This window comes from Ceratotherium simum, unplaced genomic scaffold (genome assembly GCF_057802395.1).
Source record: "Ceratotherium simum simum isolate JZ-2026a unplaced genomic scaffold, ASM5780239v1 HiC_scaffold_45, whole genome shotgun sequence".
NCBI classification, from domain to species: Eukaryota; Metazoa; Chordata; class Mammalia; order Perissodactyla; family Rhinocerotidae; genus Ceratotherium; species Ceratotherium simum.
The window spans coordinates 533,129-557,077 of NW_028261261.1; the positions used below are offsets into that span (position 1 = coordinate 533,129).

At 45.8% G+C, this 23,949-nt stretch overlaps 1 protein-coding gene across 1 annotated transcript in view; it reads right to left on the bottom strand.

The window, feature by feature from the left end:
• Positions 1 to 23,949, bottom strand: part of LOC147911246 (5'-3' exoribonuclease 2-like) — a 117,391-nt gene that overhangs the window by 57,552 nt on the left and 35,890 nt on the right. The window contains 2 exon segments of the mRNA XM_087428404.1: positions 36 to 126; positions 4,219 to 6,159. The gene's annotated coding sequence lies outside the window, so the exon portion shown is untranslated.

Consider the following 23,949-nt stretch of genomic DNA (forward strand, 5'->3'; position numbering starts at 1 on the left):
GATTTCAGTTAGTGCCACGTCCTTCATGTCTGTACCTTGTTAGAGGAAACACTCAGGCCAGATCTTCTCAGGGACCCTGCAAACAACGAATGCTGGCCACAGAGGGAATTTCAAATTTTCTAGTAGCTGCATTCATAAAGTAAAAAGAAACAGGTGAAATTAACTTTAACAACATGTTTAACCCAATACATCCCAAAGCTTATTATTCCATGTAATTAACACAAAAATAATTAACGAGACGTTTTAATTCTTTTTTTCTCATACTAAGTCTTCCAAATCTGGTGTGTATTTTATATTTACAGCACACCTCAATTTGGATTAGCCACATTTCAAGTGTTCAACAGCCATATGTGGTCCATGGCTATCGAGTTGGGCAGCAAAGACCTAGGCTTCCACAGTGATTCAAACTGCAAAGTTTTCCTTAACTCACTTAACACCCGAAGTCAATAACGAGAGAAGAATAAGAAATCACACCATCTGAAGTGATAATGATAATTTACTTAAAAATCTGTTTCTATTTTCAAATGTTTTAACAAGTATGACCTCATTTAATTTCTTCATCTGTAAATGTGAATAATGGTAGTGCTAATTCCTTAGTTCTTCTATGAAACTTAAATGAGATGTTGCTTGTGTTGTCTTATAAGCCCATGTGGAACATATCCGAAATTTTATCCTTCTCAGAGTCGCACCAACTTTCAAAGTATTGAATTCACACAGAGCATGGTCTCTGACCACAATGAAATAAATCAGAAATCAATAATGAAAGGATGACTAGAAAAATATTCATATGTTTGGAAATTAAACAATATACTTCCAACTAACACAAGTGTCAAAGAAAAAATAAAACATCAATGTAAATTAAAATCTAGTATAAAGTGAATGACATGGAAAATAATCCACATGAAAACTTACAAAATCCAATTAAAGGTATGCTTAAAGGCTCATTATAGCCTTGAATGCATACATTGGAAGAAAGAAAAATAAAGACCAAAAATCCAGAAGCTAAATAACTCTATCAAGAAGTTAGCACTAGCCAAAAAAGAAAAAAATTGGTATTAGCTCTGTATATACATTAAGAACCTTTATTAATCCAGAGACCCATTAAAAGAGTGAAAAGGTAAACCTCAGACAGAAAGGAAATATTTGACATCGTTTATGGATAAAGAACTCTTATCCAAAGTATATAAAGCAATCAACACAAAAGACAACTATGTAAGAGGCTTGAACTTACAAATATGGATATACAAATGGCCAATAAATATCTGAAAAGATGCTCTAGCTCAGGAATGATCAAGAAGTGGCAGTGAAATGCACAGGGAGACACTATTGCACAGCCACTAGAACGGCTCAGATCTAAGGCTGTCGACACCAGCTGTTCGCAGGCAAGCTGTGGAGCGGAATTGAGTCTCACACGGTGCCGGGGCTGTAAACTGTGCAACCACCTTGGAAATTGTTTGAAGTTACCTCTAAGGGTGAAGACAGCTGTGCCTGAGCCCCAGCAATTCCACTCTTGGGTTGAAATTCGTAGTTACGAGAACTGACCCACACACACAAGACTATTCATAACAAAGTTATTGGTATTAACCTAAAACTGTAAACAGCTAGCATTTTCTCAACAGGAGAACTGGATTGATATAAAAGAATAGGATACTATTTAGCAATAAAACTAAATGAGCCATAGTTCCGAGCAGTAGCAGGTGAATCTCACAAACCTGATATTGAGAGAATACAAAGGACTGTACACTGCATGATCCTGTTTCGACAAAGGTCAGAAAGGGAACACCTTGTTATATTTAGGGACGTATGCTGATGTGTTAAACCTTTTGAGAAAAGCCAATAGTGATTAGTATCACAGACAGAAAAGTAGTGAGCTTTGGGGGTGAGGCAGAGATCATGATCAGGAGGGACAAGAGGGTCTTTTGATATCCTGGTCGTCCTGTGTATTGGTCTGGCAGTGGTTACATAGATGATAAATAATTGAATAGCAAATTTTCGCTTCATTCCTTTTTTGTATATTATATTCCACAATACTAAAAATATTTTTTAAAAGAAAGTGAACCATTATTAAAATCACAGCTAAATTCAAAAGTAAGATAAACATTCCCATGACCCTGAGATGGAGGGGATTCTCAAAGCAGGGAGTTGAAAGGAATCTGCTGCCTCACTATGCCCCAGATCTGGACCCATAAGTAGACTCTGAAAATGTTGAACACAGTGACGGACTGAGGCCAGACTCATTGCTAGTGGCGATGGGGAAGATTCTCTGCCATATTTTATCATGTTGTGGGAAGGAGATTTATTTTCCTCTCGCACTCTCCCCCTGCCTGGAATTGACGGTGTGAGGACTCCACTCCTAATGTTCGGCAGCCGTCTTGCAGCTGTTGGGGTGTGGCCATGGAAACCGTAGAGGTATTGGTCCAGAACTCTGATGCTTTTGGGCCACTGAAGGGACCTGGATCACCAACCTTTGGTCTTGAGTAAATAAAAATTGCCTTTTGGTTTAAAAAAGATTGTTTTCATAAAGTGTCTAAAATTTTTACTTAAAAACTTTTTTTACTTTAAAAAATTATTTCAAGAAAATGTTCTCTCTTATGAGTTTACATAATGTGAAAGCTGAACGCAGACTATCTACATTTGTATAACTTTTGTTTCAAAAAAGTCAGTAGTCAAGAGAGTTTAATAAAACGTTTTACAACCATGTTAACTGTGTTCAACCAAAAACCTAGATGGTTCTGTTGAAGAAACAACTACTGTAGCATTAAAATTAACATCTTAAGAAAGTCCTGGAATGGATGTGATTTAAACTCAAATGGAAAGAGATAGCGTATGAGAGTAAGGTTCAAGGTTTATGGTGCAAAGGATGGGGTTTCCACCTCGGATCCAAATCTCCCTGCCCTGTGGGTTCAAGTCACATCTGCAGTGTACTTTAACATATTTCTGTGGTTTCATTTCCTTTGGTTTTCTTTACAATCCTGTTTTGAAAAAAATGGATGAACTGATGTGAACTTGCTTTTTGCTTTTTTTTTAACATTAAAAGAGAACTAAACTCTTCCAGCTAGATTTGAAAATTGGAAACAAAAATCCTTTACAATTTCTTTTTTTTAAATGCCAGCATTTTGGAGTTCCTTTTGTCTTGGTTTAAACTCAGGCTAGAAAAAACTAAATATTAACTATGCAAATAGTCTTACTATTTGGCCAAGAATGACTCTCCCGAAGAAACTTTTAGAAATGCAGGTTGCTGGGTTAGCCTATCCTACCCCTCAGAGGAGGCAAATACAGTCACAGAACACAGGGTGATGGGCCAGCCCTGGCAGGCTAGTGGTTAAGTTTGGCACGTTCCGCTTTAGTGGCCTGGGTCCGGTTCCCAGGCACGGACCTACACCACTCGTCTTTTAGCGGCCATGCTGTGGCGGTGGCTCACATAAAAAAGAAAAAAAAAAGAGGAAGACTGGCAACAGATGTTAGCTCAGGGCAAACCTTCCTCAGCAAAAAAAAAAAATAAAATAAAGAAGTAAAAATAAACAGAACACAGGGTGACCTGCCTGCTTACCAACAGCCATGGCGGGACTCCAGACTTGTGCATGGAGTTAATCCACCTGAGGGAGTCTTAGTAAACTCTGGTTCCACTACAGGAGGAGCACAGGAAAGTGAGAGAAAGAGGTGGAGAGAAGAGGGGGCCTGTTGAATTTTCCTTTCTTCCCCCTCTCTCCACACTACCCCCAACACCATCAAACTCAGTTCCACGGGAAGAAACCGGGCAGCACCCTAACTGCTGAGCACCCCCACCTCCTGCTGCCTGGAAGGATTCCCCAAGCTTGGCAGTGGGCCTAAGAGACGGTAGTGTCAGCAAGTAGACACACCACAAACAAGAGCAGGAGAGGGTCATTTGTCGTCTCAGCCATAATTCTCATCATTAGATCAAGTGTCACAGTCTCTATAAGGAAAAAAACTAAATTTCATGTAGCCCACAATATTCTGATAAATGATTTTTTCTCATCATGTTATTTAAAATATGCCAATAGATAGTTAGATATAAAATCCTTATTTTTTTAATTCTTACACGACTAAAAACTTAAATACGAGTTACAACACAATACAATTCAAATTGACAACATTAATTTGACGTGATGAGCGATGTTGTTTTGCTTAAACCAGCTGGCTGAATGGGGCATGTGGTATTCAGCTGCTGCGATGGAGCTTATTATGGACTCATCATACCTGCACGCCACTCGTTCAGCTCGCTTCCCAGGTCAAACGACTGGTCAACCTTCATTTGTAACATGCATGCAACATGAAACAGCTCCACACCTACAGGATGTGTTGTGTGCCTCCCAGAAGACTTCTGTCCTTGTCTCATTTGCTGAGTTACTATTCATATAGTATTGCTGGCAATTTGTTGACTAATACAAAAAAGAAATGCAAACTAAACAATGAGGCCCTGGCATTACTTGGATATAAGTGGTCATATAGATGTTTAAGAATTTCTTAGACTAATTTTATTAAATAATATTTGAAGTAAACTTAAAAATTCTTACAGAATACATGACCATCCCTGGGGCTCTATTTGTGGATCTCAGTTTGAAGAACTTTTTATCTAGGAGTCGGTATAGACATTACGTCTGCACCTTCAGCCTTCAGGAAGAGCTGAGCTGTGCTCCAGGGACCAGCAGACTGCCCCAGGGCCACTTGGGATGCAGACAGGTTTGCAGATACAATGCAGACTTCCAGGTAAATTTCAGTTGAAGGCAAACAGTACCTTTTTATTAGTATAAGTGTGTCCCAAATGTTGCATGTGACACGCTTATACTAGACAGTTATTCATTGTTTATCTGGCATTCAAGTTGAACTGCCAGTCCTGGTTTCCTTGCTTGTTTGTTTGCCAAATCTGTCACTCCTAGATGCAGAGTATCTCTAGGGGGGACATGGGAGGCAGCTGGTAGATTATCTGACCAATAATTTAACTTAATGGAAAATCTCTTATGCCTTGACTATCAATGAACCCATCTTCCTTTATCTAATGTCAAAGCCAGTTTCAAATAGCATATTCCTTAAATCACTGCTTATGTCTCATTTACTGTATGACAAAACACAAAGAGAAAGAAGGAGCCATATCTGGCCATTTGTAAATAGATCCATAATTTATCTTTCCTACTCATTCTATGGTTGGAAAACAAATGCCCAGACTAGGACGTCCCTGGAGGAGATCTGAGTCTGATGGCGGAGCTGCGATCCGAGCCCCCTCCCGCCCATCCACTGCAGGGTGGTTGATGGGCACGCATGGCAGCGCACTGCAGTGAAGGAAAAGTCTTCGGAGAAGCCGTGCAAACACATGACACCTCGTGTGTGTGCATTCTCACGTTCAGTCGTGTCTAATCGTCACCACAAGTCCAGAGAGAACTATGATTATCTCCATTTTTACTGAGCAAGTAACAGACTCACAGAGTAAACAATTTGCACGAAGCCCGACACTGATGGAGCAGGGAAGCTGGGAGGAAACGCAGGTGCCCGAGCCCAGCCTCATGGTCTGTCACGGCCTCGTGCTGCGCCTGCTGCATGTGCAGAATTGTAAATCTGCTTCAGTATATTAGTTGTTATAATTAAATACAATTTTCTCATATCATCATCACAAAATGTTTTTTTCTTAATGTACTCAACAATGAAAGTTCCCAAAGTTAAATAAATGTCTCCTTAAGAATGAGGCATCGTTTTAATAATGCAAAATCTCTACTACTAATTAGCTATAGAAAACAGGAGAACACAGAGTTCATTAAAGGTGGTTATGATTTTGGAATGAAACCATATGTCTGTACAAAGAAAATACTACATAACTCTGGTTGGAACCTTCTCTTCATTTTTAAAATAGTCTGAGAAAATGATCCTTGGCTCTTTAAAAATTGAAAGCAAGGCCCTGGCATAGCTTGGTTATGAAACAATAGAAGAGGAAAAGAAGTTAGAAAAAATATGCATTAATCGATACACAATGGCTTTTCACCAGCTGCTGGCTTCCAAGGCTGGGGATTTGGCAGAAGCAAGCACAGTGGATCAGAAATCTCTTGACTGGAAAAGGCCATCTCCAGGAATCTGCCTGCCCAGGGTGGCCACGATCTTCCTCTGCTCTGATGAAATCTGAACCATAGGACGTGAAGAAATTCCTCAACTCTGAAAAATAATGTCAAAGATGGTTTATATCAGTAAAAAGAATATTCAAGCAGTTACTTAGAAAAAATGGAAAGGCAAAAAGACATCTATCTGTCTATTCAGAACCATGTGTGAGGGCCTGCTGGGACGGTGGGCTGGCTGTAGGGGAACAGCAGACATTCTCTCACAGATTTGATGTTTCCGCTCTGACGCTGGGCACATCCCAAAACAAACAGATGGGCAATAAAAAGTTCTTATAACTGTGTGCTCTTGTAACACTTATAACTGTGTGCTCCATTAAGAGGATTAAAATAGGATGATGAGGTCTTCAATGACTACCGAGCTACTCCCTTTGGGGTGAGCAGAGAAGGCCTTACTGAGGGGCGCCATGAACCTGATATCTACATGGCCAGAAGGAGCCAGTCCACTTAAGAGGAGAAGGGAGGTAGGCCAGGCAGAGTGGAGCCCACGGTGAGGTGGCCAGTGCTGGAGGATCTCAGGGTGCTTGAGAATCAGCAAGGAGGCCAGCGAGGCTTGGAGGTCAGTGATGAACGAGAAAGTGGTGAAGGAGATGTGCACTCCAATCTGCTGGCAGCAACAGGGGAACCAGAGCTGGTTGTAGAGCAGGCGAAGGGCAAGTGGCCAAGGAGGCCAGTCTCCCGAAGGGTCTCCAAGCTTGAACAGGAAGCAGGAGAGATGGGAACTCCTGTACGTGGCCAACCAGGAGAGGATGGTCATGTCACCGGACACCTGTGCGTGGCCAACCAGGAGAGGATGGCCGTGTCACCGGACACCTGTGCGTGGCTGACCAGGAGAGGATGGCCGTGTCACTGGCAGTAGGAGGCCCTGCCCCGGGCTGTGCGGCAGGCACAGGGCCCTTTGCCCAGCACGTGGCCCTCCCGACCCACTCTGCCCCCGGCGCTGTGTCTCACCCCAGCTGAGACTCTTTCTGGCGTGGTTTGACCTCCAGGCACGTGCAGCAGAATTTGACTGCAGACGTGGGCCGGGAGAGCCCACATGAGTCACCCCAACCTGCTCAGAGAGTGTGGCGTGCAGGGGGAATTGCACCTCCCTATTACCAACATCAGCTTCTGTTGAAGCAGGAATCCCAGATTATGCAGCAAGAGCCCTGAAGTTACTCCATCAGGACACGAGCCCCCCCATCCCATGAGCATGCCATTCCTGGTCCAATGACACCAAGTCTTTGCAGAGTCCCTGGGTTTCAAAACACTCGGTGTTGTATCTCAGGCAGCTGAAGCACAGTTCAGTGCAGTGTGGGGGCAACGTGCACACGGTTGTTCCCACCCCTGTGGGAATTCTGGAGGACGGGGCTGCTTTGGGCTGTGTGTGGATCCTGCAGGGGGACTGGGGCTGGAAGAGGTGGAGAGCAGGGCACAGCAGCTGGGCTGTCATCCTGGCTTTGCCACATCCGACCAACGCGATTTGAGGCAAGATCTACAGTCCTCCGAAGTAGGGATAAGAAAAGTGCACGCCTCATATAGGCTTATTAGAAAGCGAAAAAATAATATAAGTAAAACACCACGCCCAGTGACTGGTGCATAACATCAGTGAAAGACAGCTGTTCTTACAGTAGCTGTGCCAACACTAAGCAGAGATGTGGATCCCATGTCAGCAGTGGTAGCAGAGGGCAGTGGCGGCTGTGTTCTCTTCTCGGATATTTCACAGGACGTGTTTAAAGCAGAATGACTTGTTTCGTGCCATGTGCATTTCCTCCCAATCAACTGAAGGTACTGCTTAGGAGGAAACTGGTGGTCAATAAATTAGATTATTCTCGCCCCTGCCCCCTGCACCCCTGAGAGTCTCCCCACAGTCCTGCTTTGCTGTTAAGGGGTTGGATGAGAGCAGGATCCACTGATTTGTGTCTGAGTCCTTCTACCTTCCCCACACACCACCCCGGATCTAAGTCCAAACTGGAGCTTTGGAGACCTCAGCACTGGAAGGGACTTTGAAGTGGAATAAAACCTTACGTCATGTGTAAACCATGTGTATAATACATAATATGTCTAATGTAATGACCAAAGGCTACATGAAATCCCTTCTCAGCATATTGCCCAAAACCTTACAGGCAGGTTGGTGGGAAGAAACATAACCAGGGATTTTTTTCCCCTTCTGAACATCAGAAAACATAATCACAAAGGCCACTTAAAGTTATGTAGGCAGGATGCTAGTTCTTCTAAGAAGTCAGCCTGCAAGTGAACTCTTTGTCACCGATGTTCCTCCCTCAGAGCACGCTTCCTCCAAGAACACCCTGGCCCATCTGATCTGCTGGCGACCTAAACTCCAGCACATTAATGCTTGCTACCTCTTCACTGCTTGCTGGGAAAAGTGGATGAGTGAGTCTTAGGATGTAGATGTTTGCCCCAGAAATACAGTGCCTATGTTGTTAATTGGCCGCAGCTCGAATAAACACATCCAAAATCGTCAGGGCCCTCCCATTCCAAATTAAAATCTCCCTGAATTTCCTCTTAAGCAAGACAACATCTGTGTGTATAAGTGCACATGTGTGCTTCTTATAATTTATTCCTTTCTCCTCTATAAATATTTATGCATTTTTCTACTAAATTTTATTCGAAGAAAGTCTTATTATTCTAATGGAAATTTGATGCACACCTGCATTTGGGGGTCAGTATTGAATGGCAAACTTTAGAAAGGCTCAAGCAGGAAACCCCAGTGGAAGGTGTCCCTTAAAGGGTCTTCTTTTCAAGGCAGAAGGCACAGGTGACCCATGAGATGGCTCTGTGACCATGTGTTAGTCCAGGAGACGTGATGGAAAGTGAGATCACCAAGCAGAGAGTTGAATGGTGGCTGCCAGGAGCTGGGGGAGGAGGGAATGGGAAGCTGTAATCCTGGGTATAAAGTTTCTGTTATGCAAAGTAAATAAGTTCTAGAGATTTGCTGTCCACCACAGTGCCCGTAGTTAACAACACCGTATTGTGCATTTTAAAATATGTTAAGAGAATATGCTTTATGTTGTGTTCTCACCACGAAAACAAACAAACAAAAACACACCACAAGAGAACACAAGGAAATTTATGGAGGTGATAGATATGTTTAGTACCTTAATGGTGGTGATAGTATTGTGGGTGTATGCATATGTCCAAACTCATCAAAATGTATACATTAAATAGCTGCAATTTTTGTATATCAATTATGCCTCAATGAAGCTTAAAAAAAGATCTGGCTTTAAACACACAGCAGAAGCTCAATAAAGACTAATTCTCTCTTTCCTCTTTCTTTTCCTGGGGCCATACCCCAAGAAGGATCTTTATTAAAACCATTGATTTTTAAGGTAGTGGGTTTTTTCAGTGGAAACCGGAACACTACATTTTTCCAAACCAGTGATGACATATTTCAGGAAGCAGTGGAAAGGCAAATTCCAAGACAGTCCAGTTTAGGCCAAGTGAAAATTCTAGACTAGGATATTATAGTCTCCAGCACTGTCCATTTACAACTCCATGAGCCAGGAACAGGAATGTTGTGTTGTTTGGAGTAAAGCTAGGGGGCTCTGTTTTCATTAGCTTCCTTCTGGTTTTCTTCGCTACATTCACTAAGGCTTCAGCATATACATTACAGACAAGTCTTATTTGCGAGTCCATTTATGTGGATGAGTGAGAAGATGAAATTGTGATACACAGTTTATTAATCAGAATTTCAGATTGATGGTTGGAATTTCAGAAAATCCTTTGAAGAAAAGAATAGAATGCATCCAGCTGTGATGAGGAGCATGTTCTGGGCTTAAAACTAATGTTAGAGTTGTGATGGAACAATGAGGGATTGTGGTGTTGAGTAGCGGGAACATTTACTTACGCAAATTTTCTTTCTTCCTTTGCCAATACCAGAATTCACTGCTTTAGCCTTTTGAAGATCACTCAGTGGGACCACTTTCACCTGCTGGGAATGTTTACTTATAAACTTAGACAGTCATAAAGCTTGAAGAACTGACAAACATTATGCAAATCAAATCACTTCTGGACTGTTTTTCCAAGGTGCAATTATGTGGTACAGTCAGACAAAAACAACTTAGAAGCCAAATAGTGATTTTCTCCTCTCTCATCTTGTGCTTCCCTGTTGTCCGAGCTGGCTCTTCCTCCTCTTCTGAATTTATAACGATGCTGATTCTCTTCAAGCTCCCGTCACACTGTATCCCCCTAGGTCAGTGTTCTTCAAAATGTGATCCGCTAATCAGGGCCACCTAAGGTTTTGGTTTAAAATGAAGATTTCCAGATCCTGTTTGATACCTGGTGTATTCGTTTCCTAGGCTCCCTTAAAAAATTACACAGCCTTGGGGGCTAAAACAACAGAAATTTATTCTTTCAGTCTGGTGGCTAGAATTCGGAGATCAAAGTGCTGGCAGGGCCATGCTCCTTCTGGGGGGTCTGGGAGAGGATGCATTCCTTCCTTCTTCTAACTTCTAGTACTGCCAGCACTCCTTGGCTTTCTTTTTGGCCGTGGTCTTTGTTTTCACATTCCCTTCACTCCTGTGTGTGTATAATCTCCTGGATGTCTCTCTCACAAAGACACTTGTGACGGTCTGTAGGGCCCATCCTGATGATTCAGGATGGTTTCATCTCAAGATCTTAAACTTAGTCACATCTGTAAAGACCTTTTTCCAAGGAAGGTTCCATTCACAGGTGCCAAGAATTAGGACGTGGACCTGTCTTTGGGGCCACCATCCAGTCCACTATATTTGGTGAATTACTAACTGAGGATAAGAGGGAAGAAATACCCAGATACACGCATTAAATTAGGGGGACCACTGCCAGGGCCATTTTACATATTACTGTGGCTTTACATCTCATTTGCATGCTGCTGATTCCAGCATCCTCTCTCCAGCCCAGAACGCATCTCAGAATTCTCAAGTCGTATATATTCAACCACCTATTTGACCTTTCCAATTAAAATGTCTCACCAGCATTTTAAATTTGACACATCAAAAAATGCACATCTTGGAGCCAGCCCGGTGGCATAGTGGTTAAGTTTGCCTACTTCACTTCAGCGGCCCAGGGTTCTTGGGTTCAGATCCTGGGCGCAGACCTACATCCACTCATCAAGCCATGCTGTGGCAGCTTCCCACATACAAAATAGAGGAAGACTGGTACAATCTTCCTCACCAAAAAAAAAAAAAAGAAAGAATACACATCTTTGTGTTGTTTGTGTGAAACCACTTTTGTTAACAGCTCTAAGTTCAATGTCACCGCCTTACACCAAGTTGCATAGGCCAGAAACCCCTGAGCCATTTTCTGTCTCTCACCTTCCTCCAATCCATCATCAGATCTTGTTGATTCGTCCTCCAAATGCGCAGGTGGAAATCATGAGGTTGTACTTGAGCAGAAAACCACTCTATAGCCAAATACCCCTTTCTCTGACCTTTCCATATTTTCCTTCCATGTCTTCATAGCAAGCACTTCGTCTTCTACCTGATCAATACATTCAGGTGATTTTAATAATCCAGTACCATCTGTCATCCTGGACCAGCGTTTCTTAGGATGCAGTCCACTGACCTGTCTTTCTTTTTTTTTTTTTTCTTAAAGATTTTATTTATTTATTTATTTTCCCCCAAAGCCCCAGTAGATAGTTCTATGTCATAGGTGCACATCCCTCTAGTTGCTGTATGTGGGACGCGGCCTCAGCATGGCCAGAGAAGGGGCGCGGCGGTGCAGGCCCGGGATCCGAACTCCCGGCCGCCAGCAGCGGAGCGCGCGCACTTAACCCCTAAGCCACGGGGCCGGCCCATGACCTGTCTTTCTTAAATGGTCCACTTCTCTCCATCTCCACTGCCACACCCTGGTGGAAACCACTGCAACCTCTCCCCTTACAACTTCGTAGCCTCCCACTGAGCTCCTAGATTATTCTATTCTCCTCTATGGTCCTCTTTATCCATTGGTAGCTCAGAAGTCAAGGTTATCTTTTTATTTTATACATTATATTAGATTACCCCTGACTATAATCTTTCAATGTCATTCCATTGCCATATCTTTAACCCCCAGAGTTCTTAGTTTGGTCTACAGTGTTCTTCATGACCCGTCCCCTGACTTTATCCCTGCCCCCATCCATAGCACCCTCACACGTGATGTTTAAGCTTCCTCCACATGGGCTTCTTTCAGTTCTTTAAAGATGCTGAAAAACTCTTTCCCATCCTAGGGAATTTAAGTACAGGATTCCATAATATTCCATTCTGTTCTGAAATGCTCATTTCTTAATTCTTCAGCTCTTTCATGATTAACTTGTTTTCATCCTTCAAATATTACTTGCACAGCCAGACCTTTCATAAACACTCTCCCCAGTGATTTTCTTATTATGGTCATTATATCACACTGTTCCTTTACTTGATAACATATGAATTCTTGTAATTAGTTATAAAAATGCTTGCTTACTTGATTATTGGCTAGTTAAGCAACTAATATTTTTCAAATGAATGATATATTCACCGCTAGGAGTTAAGCTCAGTCTTCATGACCAAAACGTGAGTCTGATGGCTAGCCTCTGGCATTGGGAAACTGTTTCTTATAACCAAAGAGCTATTTATGTGGAGATAACAACGACAGGCTCTCTTTTGTAGTTGTTCTTTTGTAGAATTACTATGACTACAGACACATACACACACACACGTACACACACAGCAACAACTATCTGGAGGAAATGAAGAACAATCAAAAACAGGCATATTCTGGAGGGGAGTCAACATTTGAAGGAATAAAACGGAAAGTGGCGTTGGGCAATAGTGTGTTTGTAAAGTTGTCTCTTCTCCCACTCCCCAAAAAAGAGACAAATAAAAGCAAATAAAATGACATTCTGAGAAGACTCTGATCATCCAGAAGGAATACTATGTTTTAAAAAAAGGGAGGAAAGAAGTATGTAAAAAAAAAAATATAATACACCAGAGTCAAAAGCCAATGGCTTCAATGAGGATTGTATGTATGTATATACATACATATATGTGTGTGTGTGTGTGTGTGTATATTGTGAGGAAGATCTGCCCTGAGCTAACATCTGCCAATCCTCCTCTTTGTTTTTGCTGAGGACAATTGGCCCTGGGCTAACATCCGTGCCCATCTTCCTCCACTTTATATGGGATGCTGCTACAGCATGGCTGGACAAGCCGTGCATCTGTGGGCGCCCGGGATCCAAACCTCCACACCCCGGGCCATTGCAGTGGAGCACGCACACTTAACTGCTTGCACCACTGGGCTGGCCCGAGGATTATATTTTACAGAACATAAAAGAAAAAATTAAATAGAGACTTAAATTTATTAAAATGATTAAAGAAATAAAACGCAAAATAGAAACTATAACAAAATAAACTCTAAGAAAAATGACAAACTTTTATGAAGTTTGTCAATTACCCTGTAGTAAATACTCTCAGCATGTCTGATTTCAAGCTACGAATGATTTTACAATCCACTTGGAAAACTGCAGAATATTTAACAATCGGCTCTTGTGAGCTAATATAAGCTGGCTCCAGCATTCCATAGCCGTTGGGTGGGGTTCCCACTTTTATGGCCGATAGCATGATGGCCGACCAAGTTTATAGCATGCCCAAGAGTGGGCAGATTTTGGAGAGGAATTATCACCTGGAGAAATGGAATTTGCACTGAATGAGTTTCCCATTTTCACAGTTTCTAATCTGAGGTCAGGCCCCAGTCAGCCATGTGAAACAGCTAAAAATCCAATAGATAGCCTGCAGTCTTTGTCACCTGAAGAACCAGAGGTTAAAATTTGGAGCATCCATAGACATGGGAAAATTGGGTGCAAATCCTGGGAAGGAGATGCAGAGAGAGGCAGCCAGAAATTCTGTATGTAAATTCTGCCCTAAAATGTCTGACCCCTAGACTTTACATATGCAAGACAGACTCAAGTAGCCCAGTGAAGGATAAAAGAAGTGAGTTGAGATTTGAGCCCCCATCCAAAGACAGAGTCTGCAGTTTGATTCCAACCAAGTTATTAGTATGCTGTAACAACAACAACAGAAACAATAGAACACTTTTCAAAGGAATATAACAAAATCCAGAGTGGTAACAGCATAATATTCACATGTCTGAGATAGAATCCAAACTTACACAACCTTCAAGGAAGCAGGAAAAAATGACCCAATCTCAAGAGAAAAGACAATCAGTGGGGACTGACCCAGATGTTGCAGCTAGTAGACTAAGACTTTAACGCAAGTATTAATACTATGCTCAATGACATAGAGGAAACTATATTCATAAAGAATTATAATATGGCATCAGATGTTGCAAGAGACTTATCAAGTGAGGAGCAGAAGAGGTTCAGCCGTCAGACTCTGATGCAGGTCTGGCTCCCGTGGAAGGAGGAGGAGAGGGAAAGATTGGGTGGGAAGAGATCCAGGCCGTGTCTCCCAGAAAGGGCCTGCCTCAGTGCCCTCGCCCGGCTCAGTTGCTGACTAAAAGCAGACTGAGAGAAGTGTGGCTTCTGTACAAATACAGGGGTGGGTCTGGGGCAGCAGGTGGGGCTCCAGTCCACTATGCTGCCCGCGGCTGGAGAGCCCAGCAGCCCGTCTTCGTGACTCCACAGTGCTGACCTCCAGGCCCTTTCTTCATATCTTCTGGCCTATCTGTCCTTCAGCTTCTTTCACAGTCACTGAACTGAAAATTTCAGTGATTCCATTTTTTTATTTATTGAAGTTCTATTTGTTTTTTTTTTTTTTACAAATCTGCCTATTAATTTTCCTAGAGTTTATTTTTCCCTAGTTTCTATTTTGCCTTTTATTTCTTTAATCATTTTAAATAAATTTATTTTAGGTCTCTATTCAATTTTTTCTTTTATGTTCTGTGAAATATAATCATTACTGAATCTGTTGGCTTTTGACTCTGGTGTATTCTATTTTCTTTTTTCAGGTCTCTTTTTCCCTTTTTTTTTTTTAAAGCATAGTACTCCACCCAGATGATCAAAGAATCTTCTCAGAATGTAATTTTATTTGCTCTTGTCATGTACTCCAGAGATATCACCAGCTTAGGACCGATTTCTGTGTTCCCTTCTTGACTTGGGACACCCAAGAAGCAGGCAGTATAAAATCAGACTCTAAACCCATTTGGGCACAGGTCCCCTTTTCAGTTTCTCACAGCAAACTAATTTCTTCCACCCACAGGCAGTGTGGAGAGGCTTCTCACGTCCACCTGGCTGTATTCCCACGTTCACTTTGGTGGTCCCGGCTCTACATCCCCTGTAGGTTTCATGCCCACATCATGTAGGCTGACAGGCAGGTACCTTCCCTTTCCTCCAGGCTAAACACAAGACCCCGGTCGCTACCTGTCCAATAGAGCAGGGACCCCACTTTCCCCACGTTGAGCCATGCAGTTTAAAAGCTAAAGGTTTAAAAGACAATACTGATCTCTGTTTGGTGCTTCCTCTGGGAGGTTTTCAGAGCTGTGTACCTACCACGTGGCTGGAACCAGGGAGAGAGATCGCCAAGTCTGCATTCTAGAAAGAGCACTCTCAGCAGTGAGAAGGGTGGTGCAGACGGGGCAGAGTTAGGAATGTGACACCAGTTACCCCAGTGACACGCTGGACCCACACTAGAGGCAAGAGGTGAGGAGGACTTCGTCGAAAGCAGTGGCAGTGGGACACACTAAAAGCACTGGATTCAGAAGCAATGGGACTTTCTGTGTGGAGGTGAGGATGAAAACGAAGGGAAAAGTGCAAAGGGAAGTGAGAGGAGACAATCTTGGGGGAAATGTTTGAAGACATTTGGATCCCGGGTGCAGAGACAGGTTTGAATTTGAGAAAAAGATGAAGGAGAAATGGATGGATGATGCTGCCGTAACATGTGAACGTTTAAAAAGGGTCAAATGTCTGCCTTCTTCGTGTAGGAAGATGCAAGGCCAGTTGGCGAGCAGAGTGAGAGGTAGTGGACTGATTTCTTACATTTATGAACAGATGCTCCCAAAGGGGCAGACAGAAGGTCTCTGTGGCAGGTGTCTCCAATACTGACTTGGGGAGGAGAAGGTTAGGAAAAAAGAGAGCGAGAGCCAGGGAGGGGGGAGGGAGGGGGAGAGAGGGGCCTGGGGTTCCAGGGCTTGCAGAGAATGGAGAGGCCATCTGATCCAAACATCGCCCTTGCCTATCAGAGAGGAAATACAGGCCTGTCTAAGTAACTTCACCTGCCCTCACCACACAGCTACTGGGTGGCCGACCAGAACCTATGTTGCTGACAGTGGAAATGTTCTAGTTTATTCTAACAGCACGATGTGGTTTTGATTCTGGTAGTCCCTGTTATGGAAAAGTCAGAATTCTGAGTGGAAGGGTCATGGGCTTTGGACGCCAGCAGATCAGGCATAAATCAGGCCCCGAGAAAAGCCAGGCTCCTTCCTTCTCAGTCGACACGCATGCACACACGTGCACACATACTTGCACACATGTGTGCGCATGTAAATATATTGGCATACATGCACAGACATACAGAAATGCACACACATAGGCATGCACGCACACATATATGCACATGGACATGCGCACACCTGTGCAAAACACATATATTTTAGTCATAGAAACCATGAGCTTTATGAAATCTTGTTTGGAGTCTAAATGTTTTTTAAATGTATGTACAAGAGATTATCATAGTATCTTGTTAGCCTTTCTTCAGTTTGCATGTCTCGTGGATATAACCAAGGTGCCACACACCTAGAGAAGTAGACAATTATAGCCCAGAGCAAACATGAGGGTGACTTCTCATCTGACTGCTTCCGCAGAGTGCAGCCACAGGCTCAGAGACAGGTTTCCAGCGCCCCCCAGTGGAGCATCTCTGCCACTGCACCAGAGCGGAAAGGCAGCGGTGTTCACAGAATGAGGGGAGACACCAGGCTTTGCGGGGTGGTGGTAAAATTCATTAGCTTGACTCTCTGGTCTTTCAATGATACGTATTATTTTCTTTGACAAATGCTGAGGACAATTTTAACATGATCCAAAGAGGCTCAATAAGGAGAAAGAATATAACATTTCACAATATGGTGATAAAGAGCTGGCCCAAGGAGGCAGAATTTTGAGTCTAGTACCAGAACTTTCCCAGACAGAAGCTGTGCCGCTCCTCCTGCTGCCGGGCTGGAAGAGCGGGATGGGCTGACTTCCGGATCGTCCTTTCCTGCACAGCCACACGGGAACCAATAACCCAAAGGCTCTCTTCCGCCTTCCCCTAGTGGACCCGTGGGAGTCATGTCAACTGCACACAGTTGAGGGCCGGGTCTTGACCAGTGTATTGTAAAGAGTTATACTCTTTCTCCTTACTGAGCCTCTTTGGGTCATAGTAAAAGAGACCAGAACATAAGATCAATCGGGTCAGCCAGCATAACTTCCTGGGGAAAATTAATTTGATTTCTGTAAGAGAAAATTAGCAAATCTAGTTGCCTAGAATTCTTCTCATTGGTTAGAGTCCTTTTGAGGGAGAAAGAGAGGCATCAATAAGAGTGTTCACAAAGGAGAGCAGTGGATAGAACCTTTTGAACATTTTGAAGAGGTTTCACAACAAAATTTGGGATTTGAAGTGTAAACAGTTGTAGCTCCTAGGAGTTAATGCAGCAAAATCATAATAAACATGAATAATTATAAAACACAAAAAAGATTAAAAAATTAAGAAACTAAAATAAAAATAGAAATATGCAAAATTAGAAAAATTAAAAGCAAGATAAACTGAACTTACAAAATCTTAAAATATGAGAATGAGATTGTTTTTAGAGTGTGAAAAAAATAAGTTGGAAGAATTTAACTGTATGTTGTTGATATTGAATCTCTTGGATGCATTCGGGGAAGGTAGAAGAGAGCCTTTGGTTTACGGATTCCCGTGTGGCTGTGCAGGAAAGGATGATCCGGGAAGTCAGTCCATCCCGACGTCCCAGCCCGGCAGCAGGAGGAGCGGCACAGCTTCCTTTTGGAAAAGCGTTGCCACTAAACTCGAGTGTGAGAAAATAATATGTAGCTACAATTGGTGGAATCCTTACCACACGCCAAGTGCTGCCCTGTTGCAACTGTTTCCTCATTAATGTCCAAAAGAACCCACCAGGACCATTTCTTCTCCCATTTGCACGTGAGGACACCGAGGCATGAAGACCTTTGGGAAGCTACCGAGGGCCACATGGTGAGTGAGGAGAGAGTGACCAGAGTTCCAGGTTCAGGTGGAAACTGGGGCAGCTGCCCTGTGCCTTCCTCCACAGCAGCATTTCTCTCTCCCCCGGGAGGAGGCCCCACAGTCCACACAGCTGTCCTCGGGGCCGGACTGAGAGGGTCTGGACCTGTGCTGTCCAACACAGTAGCCACAGTAGCCAGTCAGCCCTGACATCTGGGTCTGAACTGAGATGGGCCAAAGGTGTGAAAGGTGTGAAATTTTTGATGGGGGAGATAGTGTCGTTTCTGTCTGATGTTCTTTAAAAGACATCCTTTTTACAGAAAGTGATCTTACTTATTTCCCGGAGGTCCCTTTATCCCGACTGGACCGCTGGGTGCAGAGAGCAGCATCCCTCATCCTGGATGGTATCTAGGAAGCACGCCCCATCTGCCTTCTCAGAAAGACACCGGGCTGAGTGCTGCCCCTGGCTCAGTGCTGACCCAGACAAGGTCCCAAGAGGGACCAGACGCTAGGATGCTCCTCAGCTGCTCACTTGCACACCTGAGCAACACTAGCCATTGGCACTCACATTGTACATTATCTCCTTCACCTGTTGTCATCACAGCAACTTGGCTTCAATCCCAAGCCCTGACCTGATGTTTGTTGTTCCTGGCAGAAGTCGTTAAAAGCAGTAATTTTCCTAAGAAGCCAAACCATGTTCTTTGCTTCCTTAAGGCAGAAAATGTCTGGTACACTCCGCCAACACTGCTCATACAAGTCCAAACGCTGCTTTAAACCACCTACGAGCCTGAGGAAGTCAGACTTATAACAGGGCCCTGAAGTGGGAGTCCAAAGAAGCAAGTTTGGATTCGATCCTCTGCTCCTCGGTTTCCCCCAACTATCCTAAAACTCATCTTCCCCAAAGATGTCTTTGCCCATTCTTTCTAGAATAAGGACTCATTTAGCTCTGGGTGGTGCCTGTGTCCACACGGGAAGGCTGGGCACCGGACACAGGAGAGATGGGCTGAATCTCTCTGTGCTCTGGAATGCCCCAAGGGAGGCTTTGGAATGTCAGCATTTGAGTTTTATTTTGTAGATACTGAAGAGCAGTGGGTGATGCGTAAGTTTGTATCTTAATGACCATGAAGTTGTAGGAACTTACTGTGGTGGGTTGTGGTGTTGAGGGCAAATGAGAGTGCAGAAAGACTGTCAGAAAGAGTAAAGGTGGGTTTCAGGAGATGGGCGGGTCCTGGGCCTCTGAGCCGGATGCTTCCATCATGTACCCCCCGGTGGGGGGCACGCAAGCTGCGGACAGCACAGGGCAGGCTGCCCACCCTGCCAGCTTCCGTGTGAGCGTGAGGGCCCAGCACAGGAGCAGACGTACCGCCCGCCGGACCCACGAGCAAAGCTGTGAAGACCACATAAAAGGGTGACGGGAGACAGCTCTGAACCGGGGAGGTGCACGAGGCCACGTGAGGACAGGTGGCTTTGCTGCACAGGCGCGGGCGTGGCGCCCTCTCTCAGACTAGTGCTTTACAAAGCGAGGCCAGCCTCTCCCTCCTAACAGTCTCCACCAGGCTCCACGTGTCCCCCCTCCCCACATCACAACGTTCCTGCGCGCACACAGGAAAATACGAAGCAGAGGTGACCACGTCTCCGTGCGTTCCCAATGAAACACGAGTCCCCCTCTGCTTCCCCGTGGAGGGCCGTGTAGGCTGAATCGGGGACTTTTTCTGGCCACCGAGTCCCCTGAAGTGAGCATCCCCTTGCTCAGGGGACGGCGGCTCGGGCCACCATCAAGAGCAGCACGGTTGCTAGCTCCTGAATCCTTTTTACTTAATTTTAATTTTTTAAAATAAACTTTTAATTTGAGAATAGTTTTAGATTTACAGAAAAGTTGCCAAGACAGCAGAGTTCCCATATGCCCCACCCCCCGCGTCCCTCCTGTTAACATCTCACATCAACACGGTACACTTGTCTCCACTAAGGGACCAACACCGACACGTTGCCATTGACATATTGTTAACTAAAGTCCACATTCTGTTCAGATTTCCTCAGCTTTTACCTGATGCCCTTATTCTGGTCCAGGATCCCACGTCACATCTCGTCGTCACGTCTCCTTAGCTCCTCTGGGCTGGACAGCTTCTCAGACTTCCCTTGACTGTTCTGAGACGTGCCGGTCAGTGGTTTTGTAGAACGTCCCTCAACTGGGATGTGCCTCACGTTTTACTTGGGCTTGGACCGGGCTCACAGGTTTGGGAGGAAGACCACAGAGATGAGGTGCCCTTCTCGTCACCTCCTCTCAGGGCCCGTGCTATCAACATGACTGATCCCTGTGGTGAGGACCTGGGTCACCAGGCTGAGGCGTGTGTCAGTCTTCTCACTGTGAACTCACTCCTCTCCGCCGGCCACACTGTCCTCTCTGAGAGGACGTCACCACGCACAGCCCACACTTCAGGCGTGGGCGTGACAGCCTACCTCCTTGAGGGCGGAGTGTCCTCGTCACATAATTTATTTGGAATTCTTCTGAGTAGGGTACTTGTCTCTTCTCCCTTTATTTATTTAAATCAGTAGGGACTGATCGATATTTATTTTATGCTTTGGGTTATAATCCAATACTACATTTTGCTGCTCAAATGGCCCCAGCGTGGCCACGGGCACTCTCTGAGAGGCTCCCTTGTCCCTTTGACATGTCCCTAGTGCTGTGATTTTTGTTTGTTTGTTACTTTCTGGCACTACAAGATGCTCAGCTCCTGGACTCCCTACACCCACTGCCCTGAAGGACAGGGACACGTCCTGTGGCTGGAGTCACCCCTGGCTTCACATGGCTAATTGACACAGGAGCAGAGCAACGTGGTCACCACTTGATAGGCACGTGGCCTGGCCCTGCTCACATCAGTTACCAGGAAACAAAGGGCGTTTCCATCACAAAGGATACCCCGCAGTCGGCCGCACAGGCAAGCGTGGGTTCTTATACCTTAGGTCCCCCACAAACAACTGTGGGGTTCTTACACCGTACATTCCCCCCTTCCCGCAGCGCCCGCTCCTAGTCAGAGGCGGGAGAGGCACATGAGCTGTGGAGTCAGGAGGGTCTGGGGTTCACCCCCTGGCCTCTACCCACCAACTGAAACACAGCTGTTTGAGGACTACAGGGGATCAGGTGTGTGAAAGTCCAGGAAGCCAGCTTGTGCTTAATGAGAATAACAAAGTCTCCCGTTTGTCGGGGCTTACCATACGCCAGGCAGGGGGCTAAGTGCTGGATTTCCACCAGCTCATTCAATCTCCACCACAGTCCCATCAGGGCCCATACTGTGCCCATTTTACAGATGAGGAAACAGAGGCACAGAGAGGTTAAGTAACTGGCCCAAGGACATCCAGCTACTAAGTGTCGGAGCTGAGCTCTGAACCCTGCCTCATTTCTCCACATGCCTGGAGGGCCTTCAGGGTCACTGCTCTGTCATCCTCATGTCCTCCGGCAGCACAGTCATCTCATGAGACCACAGGAGGAGAGCTCTGGAAAGGCCCAGAGATCACACCCCCATCCCAGCACTTGACACCTGGTGAAACCAGAGCCCAGAGAGGCTGTGCGCCCAGCCCAAGGCCACGCTTACTTCCAGGGAGAAAGAGTGAAAGAGTCCTGAGACGGCAAAACCAGCTGCAAGTCCTGACTGTCCCGTGTCCACGCCCCTGGGCAATGTGACTTTGCGGTGTTTCCCCTTGACGCTGGGCTGGCCACGTGACCTGCCCTGCGGAGAAAGGTGGGGGAATCCTTTTCTGCACACTATTTTCCCAGCAATTCCCAGTACACTCTGCAAATCCGCTGGGCGGACGCTGGTCACCCAGAGCTGTAACACCAAAGGCAGCACCTGGGTCCGCTGAGGGCTGGGCCGGGCAGGGCCAAGTGTGCAGGACGGCAGCCCCGCACCCACCCCTCCAGATCTGCTGTTGCACAACCGCCGGTGGCCCCCCAGGGCCCACCCTTTAAGCCAACCCAGTATGGCACGAAGGCGAGCGTGACCCCAGCCATACCTACAGGCCACCTCTCACTGCACAGACCACGGCCTCCGCACTGCTGCCACCTGCAACAGCAGAGCTCCCAGGCCTGACTCTCGGGCCCTCCCTAGAGCTGTGGGCTCAGCGGGCAAAGGGGGCCTGGGCACCTGTGTGGTCAAAGTCCCTGGCTGCTCTGAAGCAACTGCTCCTTATCCTGGAACTCGGGCCTCTGGATCTGGGCCCTGCCTCCCCTCCAAACGTCCCCTCCCTGCCCCCAGGGCCCGCCCGGACTTGGAGGGGTTTCTAATGCCCCTGCAGGGAGTCCCTCACTTCACAGCTCTGGACACAGAGAGTCACCCTCGACCATCCCGGACACGCCAGCAGAGCCTGTTCGAGGTGGTGCCTCTGAAGTCCAGCTGCACCTCTCATCTGGCGAGGCATCCTCGGGATTTCTCCGTCCTCCCCTGAATTCTTTCTGCCAGTTCCAGGTGATAACAGTGCCTGGTAAACAGCCCCACTCTGCAGGATTTCAGCCTCTTTCAGGGCCAATCAGGGCTGGCAGCAGAGGAACGCGCCCCCGAGGCTCCCTACACACCAGCGTGGCAACGCTGCGGAGCCAGGAAAATGGGGGCAAAGGGCTGTACATTTCCACTCCAGGCCTTTATGTGTGTTTCCCAGTCGTGTCCCCAGGTGCCTGCAGACGTCCCAAGGACCCAACACAGCTCCACTGACTCCAGAACTTCCGGTGCCCTCAGGCCTGGCCTTGGGTGGCCCTGTCCTCCCCACGCTGTCCTGCACCTTGGAGAACGCAGACCAGACTCCAGGAGCCCACGCACCCAGGAGACGCTGTCCTCTGCGTCACTGTGTGCCCTGACTCGAGTCTGTGCTGACCCTTCCCACGCGGGGTTGGGTGTGTCTCCCCGCTGGGCAGAGAGCCCACTGAGGGCGTGTCCCATCTTACACCTCACACCCCACCTGGTCCAGCGCAGGGCTGGGCAGGCAACAGGTGCCCCACAGCCGCTGACAAACGAACAAGGAAGCAGGCTCAGAGAGGCTAAGCAGCTCGGCACTGGAATCCCCGAGTCAGGCGGGGCGGGAGAGAAGGGGTCACGTGGGCTCACGGTGGGGCTGCCCACACTGTCGGCCCTGAATGCTTTAAAGTGAGCAAGGATGCCACGTTTGTTCAGATTCACGCACTCCTCTAATGGATGACATGGCTGGGTCTTGGGGGAGCCCTCACAGCAGAAAACATTAATGAGAGATAAAGGCTTGGCTTTGAAATTCAAATTCCTCTGCTTTCCTCATCAACTTCTTCGAGATGACGATGACTCAGATTGGTTTTTCCAGACCTAGTCGCTTTGATGTTGTTAATGAAAATATGAAAGGTGATTAAGGAGAACTCTTTTTCTTTTTTTTCTTTATTATTTTTCACTTTGGGAAAATGCATAATGAGTTATGCATTTGGGCATTTTGGCCTATTGTGCATTTTCATTATTTGTTAAGGGAGGGAAACCTTGAAAAGCCAAAGAAGTCTGGAACCCAGTCTTGGCTGAGATGACTTCCCGAGTGGATGGAGGAAGAGGGCAGTGGCCCACACTGTTGAGTCCAAACTCTCTGCATGGGTCAGCTCAGGGGGACTCGGGGCAGAGTCAGATACAGAGTTGGCAATCACAAACTCTCACTCAGTCATTCTACAAACACTGAAGTAGCACTTCCTGCGTGCCTGGCCCTGGTGGGGCTGACCA